Below are 18,276 nucleotides of genomic sequence, written 5' to 3'. Positions count from 1 at the left end.
GGTGGGGCTACAGCTGGGGGCAGACTGTGGGCTGGAGCCGGTAAAGGAGCTGAGGGTCGGGGCCAGCGGCTGGGAGTCAGAGACAGAACCAGAGTTGGACTAGGTTGCATGGACACACGTTTTATTTCAAAAATGATCAAGCATGGCATAGGTTAGGGGTTTAACAGGAGTGGATGTTTGAGATTCTGTGGCCTGCATTGTGCAGGAGGTCAGACTAGATGATCATAATGGTCCCTTCTGACCTTAAAAGTCTATAAGTCTGAGGTGATGCTCCCTCCCTGCTTCCCGTGGGGGCTGGTCCAGGCTTTTCTGTGCCCCCTGATGTTTCTCTGTCCCCCTCTATGGGGACATGCACCACAATTTAGGGACCACGGGTCTGTGCTAACTGAAAGACTTCCTATACTGTGTTCCGGTTGACTAATAAACCCAACTGTTTTGACGACACTGAGGGTCACTGCAATTGCTTTGTGAAGTGCATTAATCCCTGGAGAGTGTACAAGTCTATCTCAGCTGGACTCTCTGAACAGAGCTCACAATGAGAAGTAGGAATGCTGACAGCCCAGAGGTCGAGTCTTAGGAGGCAGGGAAGCTGCATGGCTTGCAGGGGAGAAAGAGGTGAGACCCCTTATGGATTCTGGCACACTGAAGGGATGCCTCCTAGAGACTGTTCCAAAGCTGGGGCTGTAGTACTGATCCTATAGATCTGTGACAGGTTCCCAATGTAAATGTAGAGCAGTCATGATTCCTGCAGTACTAAAGTTATAAAAGCCAAATGAATATGTCTCACAAGTTATAATTGGTGGAACTTCAGAGGTCATGGTGTTAAATGTGAAATCTGTTCAGAATCTTTCCTGGAGTATGTATTTCCCGAGAGGAGAATACAGTTATGTTTCTGAGAAACAGAAATTTGGTATGCGGCTCCACATACTAAAGGTCGGTTTATTAGTATTGGGATGTGGCACTGTCTCTTGAAACATGGAGATTTGTGAATGTCTACTTCAAAAAGGGATGTAATGTATATAAATGTAAGACAGGTCATACTTGGTCAGACCAATGGTCCATCTGTCCCAGTTTCCTGAATTCCAGCAATAGCAAGTGCCAGATGCTTCAGCAAGAATGAACAACATGGCAGTTATTGGGTGATCCATCCTGTCATTCAGTTGCAACTTTTGGTAGTCAGAGATTCAGAACCACCCAGAACATGGGGTTGCATCCCTGACCATCTTGGTTAATAGGTTCGTGGAGGATAGGTCCATCAATGGCTAATTTTTGTTTAACCCAGTTATTCATTTAGCCTTCAAAACAACTCTTGGTAATGAGTTTCATAGGTTGTGCATTTTGTGACTCTCACTCATGCCCGTCACCCCAATCGGGGTATGGGCCACCAACAACAGATCTCCAGAGTCCTCTATCCTGGGCCATTTGGGCTATACCTGGAACCAGTTAGAACATTTTTTTGCTATCAGCCTGAAGGTCACATCTCCAGGTGTTTCTTGGACGGCCTCTTTTCCGCTTGCCTTGAGGGTTCCACCGCAGTGGTTGCCTGATGTTAGTTAGCTGCTTGCGTAGTGTATGTCCTATCCAACCCCACCTTCTCCTTCTGATTTCTTCCTCTGCTGGGAGTTGACAGGTCCTCTCCAAGAGGTGGATGTTACTGATGGTATCTGGCCAGCGGATCTGGAGAATCCTTCTGAGGCAGCTATTTATGAAGGTCTGGATCTTCCTGATGTTGGTTTTGGTTATCCTCCAGGTTTCAGCTCCATACAGTGGGACTGATTTCACATTGGAATTGAACAGTCGAATTTTTATTGCCAAAGACAGCTCTCTAGAGCTCCAGATGTTCTTGAGCTGTAAGAAGGCTGTTCTTGCCTTACCAATCCTTACTTTAATGTCTGCATCTGTGCCACCCTGCTGGTCGATGATGCTACCTAGGTAGGTGAAGGACTGCACTTCTTCCAGGGGGCTTCCATTCAGTGTGACTGGGTCATTGCTAGTGGAATTAATCCTAAGGATCTTGGTCTTGTCCTTGTGAATGTTGAGGCCAACCTGTGATGACATGGCTGCCACTACGTTGATCTTCTCTTGCATCTGCTGTTTCCTGTGCGAAAGGAGTACAAGGTCGTCAGCAAAGTCCAGGTCATCAAGCTGGGTCCACAACGTCCACTGGATTCCGTTCCTACGCTCGTAGGTGGATGTCTTCATAATCCAATCGATGACGAGAAGAAAGAGAAGTGCTGACAACAAGGATCCTTGCCTGACTCCAGTTTGCACCTGGAAGCTGTTAGTAAGCTGCCCTCCATGAATCACTCTACAGTGTATACCGTCATATGAGTTCTTGATCAGGTTGACCACCTTTGCTGGGATGCCGTAGTGCCAAACGAGCTTCCAAAGGGTCTCTTAATCCACACTATCGAATGCTTTCTCATAGTCAACAAAATTGATGTACAACGAGGAGTTCCACTCTATAGACTGCTCGACTACGATGCGAAGCGTTCCTACCTGGTCCGTGCATGATCTGTTCTGCTGGAAACCTGCCTGTTCATCTCATAGCTGTGGATTGACAGCATCCTTCATTCTCTCTAAGAGGACTCGGTTGAAGACCTTCCCTGGCACCGACAGGAGTGTGATTCCTCTATAATTGGCACAGTTGCTAAGGTCTCCTTTCTTGGGGATTTTGATGAGATATCCCTCTTTCCAGTCTACCAGAATCACTTCTTCTTCCCATATCTTCTCAAAGAGGGGGTATAGCAGTTCCACTGAAGCATCCAAGTCTGCTTTCAGGGCCTCTGCTGGGATGTCATCAGGTCCAGCCGCCTTCCTATTCTTCATCATGGTGATGGCTTTTCTGATCTCGTCTCTGGTTGGTTTATCGCAATTAATTGGGAGGTCCTCGTTGGCTGACTTGATATCTGGTGGATTTGGTGGTGCTGGTCTGTTCAGGAGTTCCTCAAAGTGCTCCGCCCATCTGTTCATCTGTTGTTCTATTCCTGTTATAGACTTTCCCTGCTTGTCTTTAACGGGACGTTCTGGCTTGCTGAACTTTCCAGACAGTCGTTTAGTAGTATCATACAGCTGTTTCATATTACCGCTGTATGCTGCCTGCTCCACTTCTGCTGCCAGTTCATCCACATACTCTCTCTTGTCCTTCCTGATATTCCTCTTCACTGCTCTGTGGGCTTCAGCATACTCTTTTTGAGCTTTGGCCTTTGCTGCTCTAGTCCTGCTGTTGACTGCTGCCTCCTTCTTCTTTCTGTCTTCTATCTTGATCAAGGTCTCTGCTGTGATCCACTCTTTCTGCTGATGTTTCTTAATTCCAAGCACTTCCTGGCATACTGACCTAAGTGTGTGTCTCACTTTCTGCCATCTGTTTAGTACACTGTCTTTCTCTTCCTCAGATCGATCCTGTAATACTGAAAACTTATTCTTCAGCCTCAGTCCAAAATCTTCCTTGGTCTTATGGTCCTTCAGAAGGCTGACGTTGTACTTCACTCCTCTGTCTGACACGTCTATCCAGTTCTTTTTCAGCTTCAGCTTCAATCTGGCCACCACTAAGTGATGGTCAGACGCCGCATCTGCTCCTCTTCTAACTCTAACATCCTGCAAGGATCTTCTAAACTTCTTGCTAATGCAGACATGATCGATCTGATTTTCTGTCGTGCCTGCTGGTGATACCCAGGTACTCTTGTGGATCTGCTTGTGAGGAAAGATGCTACCTCCTATGACCAGGCTGTTAAATGCACACAAATCTCTCTCCATTCTCACTCATCTCTCCCAGAGTGTGGGTCCCCATGACTTGTTCGTATCCTGTGTTGTCAGGTCCAATTTTGGCATTAAAGTCTCTCATAAGGATGATGATGATGTCTTTGTCTTTGGGAGAATCTCTAATATTTTCTGGAGTCTGTTGTAAAAATAATCTTTGTCCTCCTCTTCGCTGTCATTAATTGGAGCATAGCACTGAACAACATTCATCTTAATCCTCTTCATTTTAGTTCTGAAGGATGCTGTGATGATCCTGGGACCATGTGCCTCCCAACCAATCAGTGCTCTCTGTGCCTGCTTGGACAACGTGAAGCCTACTCCCTGTGTGTGGGGTGCGTCGCTCTCTTCATGTCCTGAATACAGCAACAACTCTCCTGTCAACAGTCATCTCTGCCCCGCTTGCGTCCATCTTGTCTCGCTAATGCCTAATAGGGTCAGGTTGTTGCTCCTCATCTCTGCTGCAACCTGTGCCGTCTTTCCTGACTCGTACATGGTCCTCACGTTCCATGTGCCTATGTGTAGCGAGGCGGTGTGGCTCCCCTCCCCCTCAGGGAGGATCGAGCCCCGCCAGTCATCCACGGGGGCGGGGCCGCTGGGCGGAAGTCCTGCCCCTCAGAGGGTCAGGCAGCGACCTGGAAGAATAAAAGCCAGGCCCCAGCCTTCAGTTGCGGCTCGGCCACCGGCAGGAGCAGACGTGCCAACGACGCTCGTGACTGGGAGGCTGCCCGAGCCAGAGGCAGGGACCAGGAGCCGCCAGAGGCAGGGACCAGGAGCCACCAGAGCTGCCTCGGCCCTACTACGACGAGGGGCCGCCAAAACTGCCTCGGCCCTACTACGGCCCCGAGGAGCCCCCAGACCAGGCTTGGCCCGCATTCCCTGAAACTTTACCGGACCTGCCGCCCAGCCCGGATTGGGAGGAACCGATGGTCCTGGACGTCCCCGGAACAGAGGCCTCTGACCAGGTAGGAGTAGAGGGGGAATTAGGAAGTAGCCCGGTGGCAGCTGACTTCAGTCAGGCTGCAGAGCTACCTTTGCCCATGTCAGTGTGTTGCGGTCAGGACCCCACTGACCACGGTTAGCGGTGACAGCTGCTACCAGGGCCCCGGGCTGGAATGCAGAGGAGTGGGCGGGCCTGCGTTCCCCACGGGTGGCAGATTCCCCCTCTTCCCAATTGAAGAGGCTGGAACCGTTATAACTGTGTTTGGTGCCCCGCCCGAACCAAGGGCTGGGCCCCTTTTGACTCTACCACTGCTCTGCCCCGCTCCAAAGGGCCAGAGCTGCTTGTTACTGTGTTTGGTGCCCCGCCCGAACCAAGGGCTGGGCCCCTTTTGACTTTACCACTGCTCTGACCTGCCGAAAGGCCAGAGCAGATTGTAATTGCGGGGAAGACAGGGAGGGTCGAGCCGGCGGAACCCATCTACAACATGGTAATCCTCCTGGTTGCAAGAAGGGTAATCGGCTTAGTGGCTTCCTCACGGCTTTTACCACTCAGCGTCATGCATCTTTGAATTGAAGACCCTTTTTTTTCCAGGGTAAAAGTCTCGGTTGTCTCTATTGTTGGCGTTTCTGTAGCAGGTTGATTTTTTACGGGGTGGAGTTGCTAGCCCCACGCCCAACCCTCCTCCTTTATGCTGACTGGGGACAGGCAGATGGCCCCAAAGGACCTCTCTGGTGGAGTTGCATTTTGTGAACGACTTCCTTATGTTTTGGTTTTTAAACCTACTGCTTATTAATTTCATTGGGTGATGCCTGGTTCTTAGTGCTATTTACACCTTCACATTTCTCTACATCATTCATGATTGTATCGACTGCTATCCTATCCCCTCCCTCACACCTTAGTTGCCTCTCTTCTAACCTGAAAAATCCCAGTCTTTTTCGTCTCTCATATGGAAGCTTTTCCATTTCCCCTAATCGGTTTTTGTTGGCCTTCTCTGTACCTTTTCCAATTCAAATATACTATTTTTTGAGATGCTGCTAACAGGGTGGATTTGATTTAAATCAACTAGTCAGGAAGATTTAATCATGGATTTCTGCATAAAAAGTGGTTTCTAGAAAAGTGATTTCTACATTGTCTGTTATAACATTAATACATATTCACAACTCAGAGGGAGATGTAGGTTTCATTTTTAGAAGATATACACTATACATTTTTAAGTGATTTTGGAAACTTTTCAGATTAGTTTTACAGCTATATCAGAAAATGAATGATTGTTTGGTTATTTCATTTACCAAAGGTAAATAGCAGATAGTTCACCTCCCAATGACTTCATAAATATCTCCAATTCAACATGTTAATCATTAATATTCGGAGGATTTTCTTCCTATGCTGTATTAGGAGGAGAACATCACCAGACAGATATTTAAATTGTTTTATTTAACTAAAACAATGTTATCTATTCTGGATTTTTTTCTTCAGCAGCAAACACATGATATTTTAACAAGCATATGAATTTTTGAATGTAGTGAAACATTCAAGTTTTTTTTTTTTAAATCAGGTTTGTTTTTGTTAGTTGTTTTTAACTAAAATAGTGTAAATGAAATATTTTAAAAATTAAATTGACTATGTCAGCCAGGTCAACATGAGAAACTTAAAATATTGTCTTCTGCAGCTAACTCAGTCATCTTCTCCTTCATTTTCCTGTTTGTTCATAATCTGGAAATGAAAAACAAGCTTTCCTGCTTTTTCAGGTCCCAATCGCTTTCTCAACTTGGAATGAATTAGTCGAAAGGAAGAAAATTTTCTTTCTACACCGGCAGAAAAAGCTACTGCTGTTTAAAAGTGAGATTATCACTTCAACAGTCTCTCTGAATCCAAATGCTTAAGTGACCTCCACCAGTTCACTGGTGTGACTTTCTTTAAATCATCATAAGCAAACATATTTCTGAATGATTCACCCTTAGCTCTGAAGTTTATTATAGTTAGCATTGTAGAGGGATGATTGCTGGATGTCCCTGTCCTAGCCAACTCCCCTTCTTTGGCAGCTAAGGTTTGACCCTGGTATCGAGTATTGAGAATATTTGCAAGAAAATGAGCTGTAGATAGTGCTTGTCCATTTTGGTTTTTTTAATGCTTGTAATTTAACTCTCATTGCATATTTCTCTTTTTTTAAGATCTCACTCAGTTCCTTCCAAATTTCAACAGCGTCAGCAATAAAACATATTTCCCTGCATTTTGTTTAAGGCTACAGAAATAGGCTTCAGGGTACTCGGCATGTGTTCAACATTTCTCTTAAGTCCAATGTTCAGAACTTTGGCTGTGACAGTGACATCTATTTTTTCATGATTTTGCTCACAAACTGTCATCAGATTAGGTCAGTTCTTGATATACACCTCTACCCCACCTTGATATACACCTTTACCTCTTCTAAGTAATTTCTTTTAATCTTGGATACATTTGCAGCATTGTCTGTGACCAAGCTGCATACTAGACATTAGAATTTTTTTTTCAGTTTGTTATAACTGTTAATGCTGCTACTTGTAAGTAATCTGCTATGTGTGCATTTCCTGATGTATCAATTCTTTCTGTAAGGAAGATGTTCCCTTCGTCCGTTGTCACACAAGCACATATAACAGGATCATTGTGGACATTGCTCCACCCTTCAAGACTCAGGTTAACAATTTCACCCTCTAGACCTTTTTGCACACTGCTTAATTTCTTTCATACACTTTATCCAGTAATTTGCCTGTGACATCTGCTCTGTTGGGTGGACTGTATCCTGGTCTTAATGATTGATTCATGTTAATGAAGTGTGGGTTCTCAATCATATGGAAAGGAGAGTTTGTTGCATAAAAAAACTGGGTAATTTTTTCATCAATTACCTCCTTTTTGTAATCTGCTTGTTCTTATCACAAACTTATCTATGGGTGTTTCTGGACGATAGAGATTCTTTTTGCTACAGGTGATCTACTGTGGCTATGTGACATACATGATGTGACTGAAACACTATCATTGGCAAAGAACGCTGAAACTATAGAAAATGATGGTGATCTTGAAGGTGGATAGTCTTCAGAATCCTGTATGTTGAGGATAGATTCTCCTAAACAAAATAAGTCCAATGTAGTTATTTAATTATTGCCACACTACTCATTTACTATTACTTGTTACATTCACTGACACTCAGTACTACTTTAAAGATGAAATTGTAAGAGGACAATCTGCCTATTTCAGCTATTTATTTTTTATCACAACTGCATCTATAATGATAGTACCATAGACTAACAACTATGGTATATTTTTTGCTCAAACATGAGAATTCAAGAGTAGTCCAGAAGGAAGACAGGCAGTCCTTAAGAAAGAGATATGAAATAAAAAGTTTATCAACCTGAAGATCCTGCATGTTCAGACATGTTCCTTTCATCATCTTCAGCGCAGCTTCCTCCTGAGAAGGAACACTTATGATGTTTCATTCAGGCAACCAGGCCTTGCATTTCGTTGTAGCACTGTTTGCATTTTGCACACATGCCTGTCTTACCCGCCAGTAGAGGAACTTCATTAAAATATTCCCAAACTGGGTCTCTTTCATGGCCTGCTGCCATTCTAGCTTTTCCCTAGTGAGAGAATGGTATGGTAGATCTCAAATCAGTTAAGGCTACACTCAGACCTCAAGACTTCTGGAATATGCTGCTCAAACAGTTTCACTTTTGTTTCTACTGCCTGTCCCTCCCTTCTGACATCTATCTCCAGACTTCTTCTCCTTGTCCAGATCTGTTCCACCCCCAACAATCTTCTATTCATTGAACTTTTTGAAACTGCACTTTTAGAGAGAGGTAAGGGATTGACTCTGTTAGGGTGACCAGATGTTCCGATTTTATAGGGACAGTCTCGATATTCAAGGCTTTGTCTTATATAGGGACCTATCACCCCCCACTCCTTGTCCCGATTTTTCACACTTGCTGTCTGGTCACCCTAGACTCTGTGTACACAAATTTGCAGAGGGACCATAGGGTTGAGGTCTGTTGTTTCTCACCTCCATATATTTAGTATTTATTTAAAAATATTTTTGCTGTTAATGAGCACGTTATCTCTGGAGACACAAATCCACATTTGAGAACTGCAAAACTAAGCATCTGATAGTATCTTCCAGACTGCGCACTGAGTCCCAGTGGTAGATAGAAAGATTAACCTAAATAATCTATACAGAAGCCCTGGGAACCTCATAAAATTGGGTCCCTAATGCATGAACCATTGGAATTTAATTTACAAACATTTTCTTAAACATTACATGAATAGTATGAGACTATATATAGAATTAGAATGTATAATCCCTATTCCATGATGAGATATCTTTGAGCTATAATTGTTTCCCCTTATTGTCTTCTTAAAAGAAAACAAACTAAACCTTTTTATTTCCATTCTTTCCTCTCTGTTAACTTTTAGTTTAGTGTAGATCTTACGTTCTTCTCTACAGGGAAGTTCTCCATGCTTGAGGTTATGCCCAACTCTCCTGGGTTTAAAAGGTGCCTCTCTTGCCGCGAGACCACCCGCATGAGTAAGGGACACTCATGGTCCATTTGTTGTCTGGACGAGGGGCACATACCGCAGAAAGTCATCCACTGCCTCAAATCGCAAATGCAAGTCTGAAAGGTCCATGAACTGAAACTAAAATTGATTAGGATGCAAAGCTGATTGCGGTCAGACTCAGACCCTGACCCCAATATCTGTCCTGTGCAGTGGTCTCCGTCAGCACCATCATCTGCTGCCCCACACTCTCTATGTGCTGCAAAGAGAAAATCTACAGTCTCTCAGGATGACAAGAAAGACACCCTGAGCTTACCCACCAAGGAGCCACCTTTCTCCCCACCCCATCCCCAAAAGGCATCCCCCAGCATGCTCGGTGATCTCCACATCTTATGGAATGAGACCTAGCTTCTTTGACCGCCCGGGTACTTCCAATATCTGTGTTATTGATAGGTCGAAAAGCCCTAGGAGGGCAGGACCACATAAAGAGTACCATCACACGATACAAAGACAGAGCAAAAATCTCGAAGTCGGTACCAGCTACCTCAACTAAACACACGAGTCCAAGTGCCTCAGCATCAGCCAAGTCTTTGGCACCTATTGGCTACTTGACAGACTGCACTCTGAGCGCAGCACCAACATAATCTGCACCGATGTGTAGACCTTCTACAGCACCAATGCACTCGCACCATGTGGTACCAATGATGATGATCATGCTGGTACCACAAGAGTTCAGATTCCCAAGAGATCTGGTCATTTCTGAAATCCCAGAGATACTGCTCCTCCATACTGAACTACCAGCAATTCACTTCTCTTCCCTGGAGATGGAAATAATACTACGCTCTTCCTCACCACCTGAAACTGCCCTTCCCCTTCTTCAGTGAGGAGGAGAACTACGCAGTTGTATTCCACACACCCCATTCTATTTAGGGATAGTGCAACATAACCCCTATATGCATCCTCAATACCAAGACACTAGAACTGAACCAAGTCCTTAGTAAAGGCACCATGGATGTCACCCTATAAGCCTATTTCCCCCATACTGGGACCTTTGGGTGGCATATAGGTGACACTTCCCTCAACTACCCACTTATCAGAAAGACCAAAAGACACTCCATCCTCATCAGTCTCTAGGCCTCCTGAACCAGAAATATATGGAGATTAATGGAAGGAAGAGGCACACGTCAGAGCCCTAGGAGGTCTCACATTAGGACCCTAGTGGGACTCTGGGTGATCACTACTTCCCACTACCCAACACAGATGTAATGAGGTTGAGTAGTGTCTGCAAAAGACAAACTACACAACTAATTATTCCTCAAGAAAGGTTTATAATGACTATAAAGGCAACACAGATAGAATGTGCCTAATGACTTTACATGTACTGTAACCATCCCCAACCAACACAAGTTCATATGCAATACTGATACATTAATCAACTATAGTTTACTAATTTTAACCTACCTATTAACTTATTTAACAACTTAAAAACTTTTACTGACTTTTATGATAAACTTGATGGTAACTCATACTGAACACAGGCACAGTGACTTGTGAAGCCGCTATGATTTATAAACTAACTTCACCAATACTGTACCTGCTTTCAGCAAGGCACAAAACAAGGCACTACTATTTTTAAACAACTTAAACAATTTACTAATAAACTTAACCTACAGTATTAATACAGACTTAAGATTAACCAGCTCAAGCACAACCAGACCTTTTTAGTTCAAATCTTGCCCTGCATTCGTCCAAAGATACATTATCTTCATTGAGAGTTTGCCCGTTTCCTGCGCTGGCCATGCACAGATAATCCATGAAGCACAAGTCCCTTTGGTTCAGGGGTGTATGTGAGCCTGACAAAGAGTGATTTCTTTTAGGTCACCACATACACACACACTTGCGCCTCTGCATCTTATATATACAGTATTTGCTGGCCGTGCTTCAAAACAAGTCAACCAATCAAGGTGGCCAAATATTCTAGGGTGGCATTTGCGGCTGTTTTGAACTAATGAACTGTGCACCTGTGCTCAGCTCAGCTCTTCTCTATGGCTAATTTTTTAGACTCAAAAATGCTCGCATTAGCTTAAAGAGGTGTTTGGTTGCAGATCATAGTCACCACAAGTCTGTATCTACCGTGACAGTTTCCTTTTTAGTCTATGCTTGCAGGATTCTACTGTACTCACTTCTTACAACTTCTGGAAGTTTGAGGCCTAACCGTACTTAGCCTGACACTACTTGACAAGCCTTATGCACATTAATCACAAGATACTATGTCCATACAAAGGGAATTCTTATTCTCCAACCATACTCAAAATTCCCTTGTAGTCTATGCAATGAATGAGAAGGGGAGATAACATGACCCCATCTGACAAAGAATGGAAGAGGCTAGACCTCTTTGGCCGCAAAGCTTACTCATCCACCATGCTCCAATTCAGGATTGCTAACTCTGAGGCACTTGTGCTCCGATCAAAATATAACCATAAAAACTATTCCAAATTCGCTTACTTTATTCAACATATCCCAGAAGACAAACAAGAACAAGTCCAGGCACTAGTGCCTGAAGGTCAATTATGGGCACGTACTGCTCTGTAGGCCTCCCTGGATGCTGTTGACACAGGTGGCCCAATCCATAGCGACATCCATGGTCATGAGACAGACTTTGTGGCTACACCTATCGGGATTCCCCAGAGAAGTACTGACTATTGTGGAGGATCTCCTGTTTTAAGACCTCAAACGCCTTGCTGAGCGTAGTGATGAATCTCTTCATTCACTGAAGGATTGGAAAGCAATGCTATGCTCACTTGGCATTTGTACAACTGCGCCAGAGAGATGACAAGGTAGATACCAACCTGTCCCAAGATCTCAACTTCCATCTTTCAGTCCCTAATGGCACTATGATCCACAACACAGACATCAGAGGCCCCTTCCTAAACATAGGCAGACATGTAGCAGTCAGCTACACCTCATCCATCTACCTTGAAACAACAGTTTTGAAAATTTGGTCAAGGCCTGAGATGTCTTCCCCCTAGACCAGATGTTGCAACCATCAATAAAATCCATCAGTTTGGCAACCATTTGACCCCATTTTACCCAGCATGGTGAACAATCACCTCTGACAAGTGGGTGTTGGAATTTTGTAGACAAGTTTTGAAGGAATTCATTCCATTCCTCTCCCTCCTGCCCCCTCACCTGCCCTCCCTATGCCTCTTCAGGGACCCTTTTCAGGAGCATCTTCTAGGAGAAGAAATAAGCTACCTATTTCAATTGGGTGCCATAAAACCAGTCCCATTCCAAAACAGAGGGAAAGGCTTTTACTCCAAATATGTCATAATCCAAAAGAAAAATGGTGGATGGAAGACTTGTCGTGAATTTGAGGAACCACAGCAGTTTGTCAAACTGCAACGCTTCAACATGGTCGTGTTACTAACAACAATCCTAGCACTAGAACAGGGGGACTAGGTCTCGGCCCATAGCTGCCAAGATACATATATCCACATCTCCATACACACTTCACACAAGAGATTTCTCAGATTTGTCCTGGGGATGGGCCATTATTAATACAGAGCAATACCCTTTTGACCTTTCCACAGACACCAGAATTTTTTCCACGATGCTAGCAGTGGTGGGAGTGCATCTCCACAGGCAAGGGGTTATGATATTCCCATATCTAGATGACAGCCTCATAAAGGCTCCATTCCGAGATGACATGCTCGAAGCTATAAGGACAATGAATATTTTCTTGAGACTGGGCCTAGAACTAACCACACACACATCAACACTGACACTGATACAACAACTGGAATTTATTGGAGCACAGTTGGACACAATAGAGGCCAAAGCTTTCTTACCAATCCACAGATTTGTCATGATAGCCTAATTTCCAACGTGAGAACCAGCCCACAGATCTTCTCCAGAACTTGCCTGCAATTGCTCGGTCATATGGCATCAACCACATTCATTGTAAAACACACCAGGTGCCATATGCACTGCCTCCAGGGATGGCTTCAAACAGTGTACCTGCACAGACACAGCCTGAAGAAACCTTTCTCTGTACCATTCAAGATCAAGGACTCATTGCTCTAGTGGACAAAACCCCAGAATGTCTGCAGGTGAGTTCCCTTCCTTCACCTCCCACCATCCTTGAGACTGATGACTGATGCCTCCCTCCTCAGTTGGGGAGGGCATGTACAGAACCACGCATATAGGGCAAGCGGTCCCTGTCAGAGTCTATGTTGTACATCAAGCTTTTAGAATTATATGCAGTCCACAATGCATGTCTCCACTTTCTACCAATCAGGAACAAGTACATGAGTAATGACAGACTACGCTGCCTGTATGTTTTATATCAACAGACAAGGGGGAGCAAGGTCTCAATTCCTGTGCATCAAAGCCCTAAAATTGTGGAACTGGTGCATCCAATGTGGCATCAGTATCTCTGCTACATACCTACCTGGTCACTGGAATGCCACAGCAGACTCATTGAGCAGGAAGTTCTCACAAGGACACAAGTGGGAGATAGACAAGGCAGTTCCCAGTGACTGAATAATGTCTGTAGGAGTCCCAACCAGAGATCTATTCACCACACCAAGAACACCAAAAGTCCACGATTTTTCTCCAGAGTCAATCTGGGTCACCACTCCCCAGGCAACACCTTTCTTATCACACGGAATGCACATCTCCTTTATGACTTTCCACCTTTTCCCCTACTATTCAGGGTGCTTCACGAGATACAAGTAGAACAAACTGGAGTCATTCTAATAGCCCTAACATGGCCACGACAAATATGGTATCCTTACCTCTTGCGCATGGCGGTTTGTCCTCCAGTAACCCTATGGCCGAATCCACACCTCCTCTCCCAGGATACAGATTGTATTCACCACCCGAATCTGGAGATTCTCCACCTGAAGCCATGGTTCCTTCAAGGTTCCAGGCTCCTGAGATGACCTGTTCGGATGAGGTAAAAGAAATCCTTTTAAATAGCAGACATTCAACCACATGCCATACTTACCTGCACAAATGGAAATGATTTGGTGTAACACCAAACAGGTTTCATCACTGAGCGTCCTTTACCATTCATTCTGGACTACATCCTTGAACTCAAGAAATCAGGACTCCTCGAGCTCCATTTGAGTACACCTGGCTGCCATTTCTGAATTCCATTCTAAGAAGACCATTAGGTTTTTACCTACCTGATGACAAAAAAAATTCCTTCAAAACTTGTACCCTGAGGTATGATATCCCACCCTGCTTTGGGATCTCAGTCTAGTTTTACACTGCCTCCCCGTTTGAATTCATGGCAACCTGTTCCTACATGCACCTAACTATGAAGACTGTCTTTCTTGTAGCCATCACATCTGCCCAATGGATAGGCAAAATAGATACCCTCATAGCATACCCCCCCCATACAGAATCTTCTGCCACAATAAAGTCATGTTATGACCCCACCTGAAATTCTTATCCAAGGTACCATCATCCTTTCACCTAAACCAAACCATCCACCTTCCATCCTTCTTCCCCAGACCTGATATGGAAACCAACATGTGGCAACATGACACACCTTAGACGTGAGAAGGGCATTGACCTTCCACCCTCAACAGAATTAAATTGTTCAGTCACCATGTTTATTCCTCTCTATGGCTGAAAGAGGACTGCCATATCAAAACAAAGGCTTTCTAAATGGATATCTGAGTGCATTCCCCTTTGCTACTGGCAACATAAACTACAACTGCCACTAGGAACTCAGATCCATTCCACCCGATCACTGTTCACTTTGATAGCCTTTCTAAATAACGTGCCAATTTGTGGACATTTGTAAAGTGGCCACCTGGGCATCAGTAGACACATTCGTACAACATTACACAATCATTGATGACTCAACATCAGATACCATACTAGGATGCACTGTCCTGTCCTCATTAATCAATACAGCTCCGAAGCCCCAGCATTCCAACTAGGTAACTAGTTGAGCAGAGCCTCTAACGTGGTGCGCCCATAGGGACACTGTTTGAAGAAGAAGAGAGGGTTACTCACCCTGTGCAGTAACTGAGATTCTTTGAGATGTGTCCCTGTCATAAACAGATGGTTAAGGGTTGATGTCTCTTTTACCTGTAAAGGGTTAAGAAGCTCAGTGAACCTGGCTGACACCTGACCAGAGGACCAATGGGGGAACAAGATACTTTCAGATCTTGGTGGAAGGAAGTCTTTGTGCTGTTTGTTTTGGTCGTTGTTCGCTCTTGGGGCTAAGAGGGACCAGACGTGCAACCCAGGTTTCCCCAATCTTTCTGAAACAGTCTCTCATGTTCAAAATAGTAAGTACTAGCTAGAAAAGGCGGATTAGTCTTATGTTTGTTTTCTTAACTTCTGAATGTTTATTTTGCTGGAAGGATTTTTTTTACCTCTGTTTGCTGTAACTTGAATCTCAGGCTGGGGTGGGGGGGGGGGAAGTCCCTCTAGTCTATATGAGCTGAATACTCTGTAAACATTTTCCATCCTGATTTTAGAGAGAGAATTTTTACTTTTTCTTTCTTTAATTAAAAGCTTTCTTTTTTAAGGACCTGATTGTTTTTTTTCCTTGTTTAAGACCCAAGGGGATTGGGTCTGAACTCACCAGGGATTGGTGGGGGGAAAGGAGTGGGGGGGAAGGTTAATTCCTCTCTGTTTTAAGATCCAAGGAGTTTGGATCAGTGTAGCCTCTCAGGGTAACCCAGAGAGGAGAAAGTCTGGGAGGGGGAAAGGAGGGGGTATGGTTTATTTCTTCTGGTTTTAAGACCCAAGGGGTTTGGGTCTTGGGTTTCTCAGGGAAGGTTTTGGGGGAACAGAAAGTGTGCCAAACACTATATTTTGGCTGGTGGCAGTGCTATTAGATCTAAGCTAGGAATTAAGCTTAGAAGTGTCCATGCAGGTCCCCGCTTTTGGACACTAAAGTTCAAACTGGGGGAAAAATACCTTGACAGTCCCCCTATGGGTGCTCCACTTGCTACCGTTCTCCCCTCTGCTTCAGAATTCAAACATGGACTCTATGGTAGAGAAGGAACTGAGGGTGTTTGGACCACACAGAACTATATAGACACCGCTCACAATGTGAGATGGGGAGAAACATATGTGCAGCCCAATGAGCATTGCTACTGAAGATCTCCGATCCCAGTTGCAAGGATGCTGGCACACCTAAACTGGAGCACCCATGGGAGGGCCCCCATCTCGAAGAACCTCAGTTACTGCACAGGGTAATTGTCTATCCTTTTTCTAATGGCTCCTAATATTCTGCATACAGCTATGGAGTTCTAGCATAGAATCTGCTGTTTTCCTGCTCCATCTGTGATCCCCATTGCTCGCTTGGCCACAAAAACTAGGGGTCACCAAATGAAATTAATAGGCAGCAGGTTTAAAACAAAAGAAAGTATTTTTTCCACACAATGCACAGTCTGTGGAGCTCTTTGCCAGAGTATATTGTGAAAGCCAAGACTATAACAGGATTCAAAAAAGAACTAGGTAAGTTCATGGAGGATAGTTTCACCAATGGCTATTAGGCAGGATGAACAGGGATGGTGTCTTTAGCCTCTGTTTGCCAGAAGCTGGGAATCGGCACCAGGATGGATCACTTGATAATTACCTGTTCTGTTCATTCTCTCTGGCATACCTGGTATTGATCACTGTTGGTAGACAGGATACTGGGCTAGATGGACCTTTGGTCTGACCCAGCATGGCCGTTCTTATGAATCCAGGGAGCGGGGGGCACTGGGTCCTGTTGTTCTGCCATTCCCAGTCAGTCCCTCCCCGATGGTGAGATGCAAACCAGGGGGCTGGAGGAGGTTCTCTTCAGTGGAGAGGCTCTGATCTCTGGATCAGATACTTGTCACAAGTGACCACTGGCTGTGTGCCTGGGCTGGTGTCACACTGCTCTCTGGGAAGGATTCTCCCAGGAACTGCCCATTTTCACTCTCTGGGTCTGGGCAATGGTCATAGCTGCCTAGAAACCACAGTGATGGGTTTGGCAGAAATGCCTAGCTAGCTAGAAGGGTTTGTCTGGGGGTGGATATAGAGTTAAGGGGGAGAGAGAGAGAGACCATTCAAAGTCCTAGCCTTAACTGCCTCAGCAGGAAAAAAAATGGAAATTCACCACCAGAAGGCATCAAACTGACAAAAAATAAGATTGGACAAGCTGCCTCACTTCAATAAAGTAAAAGGAGCTGACGTTAAGGACTGAACATTAAATAGACTTCTGAATATGCTCAGTGTTCTCAACTCTAAGCTTCTTAGTTAAAATTGGAGACCATTTCTCTGTTGTCTTCTGTCCCCCCAAGTGCCTGTACCCTCTCCCTTGCCAGCTGGTGCCTCTGCAGGGCTGTGAAGCATGAGGCCCAGCTGTCCCTTCTGCAGTGCATTTCCCTTCGGAAGCAGTGTAAGATCTACTTGTGTCCCAGCACAAGCTAAGGCCATGAGTTAGCAGTAACTAGCATGGCACCGAAAGCTGCTGTGCCCCCCAGGAGCACACTCCATGACATGGGCCTATTGTGACCTGAGGTTAGGGTGACCAGACAGCAAATGTGAAAAATGGGGATGGGGCTGGGATGGATAGGAGCCTATATAAGAAAAAGACCCAAAAACCGGGACTGTCCTTATAAAATCAGGGCATCTGGTCACTCTACCTCAGGTGGGGTGGGAAAGTAGGTTTTATTTGTGACCCATTTGTGTCTACAGGAGCCAATGAGCCAATTATATTTTTTAAACTACACAGACTCTTCATTGAATCAGAATTATCCCCCCCCCACCAAAAAAAGAAGTGGGGGAAAGAGGGAGGCGTGATTAAAGCCTAGTTAACACAGTGGATGGACTCTTACCTACTCCTTGCAGCCCTCCTTCATTCAGTTTCTAACTGAGGCAAGTTGCAAAATCTTCCAGTTTTTGAACTTGGCCAGAAAGAAAGTTCCAGACTTTAAAAGTTTAAAAGCACAGTAACCAGTTGCCACAATTCTTAAAAAAATCACACTGCTTCTGTGTAACTTTAAAATTATCAATTTTATGTATATAGAAGGTATGATTTTTATTTTGGTTGGAAGTAC

This window comes from Gopherus flavomarginatus, chromosome 4 (genome assembly GCF_025201925.1).
Source record: "Gopherus flavomarginatus isolate rGopFla2 chromosome 4, rGopFla2.mat.asm, whole genome shotgun sequence".
Classification (NCBI taxonomy): Eukaryota; Metazoa; Chordata; order Testudines; family Testudinidae; genus Gopherus; species Gopherus flavomarginatus.
Note: the sequence above shows the minus strand (reverse complement) of the source record.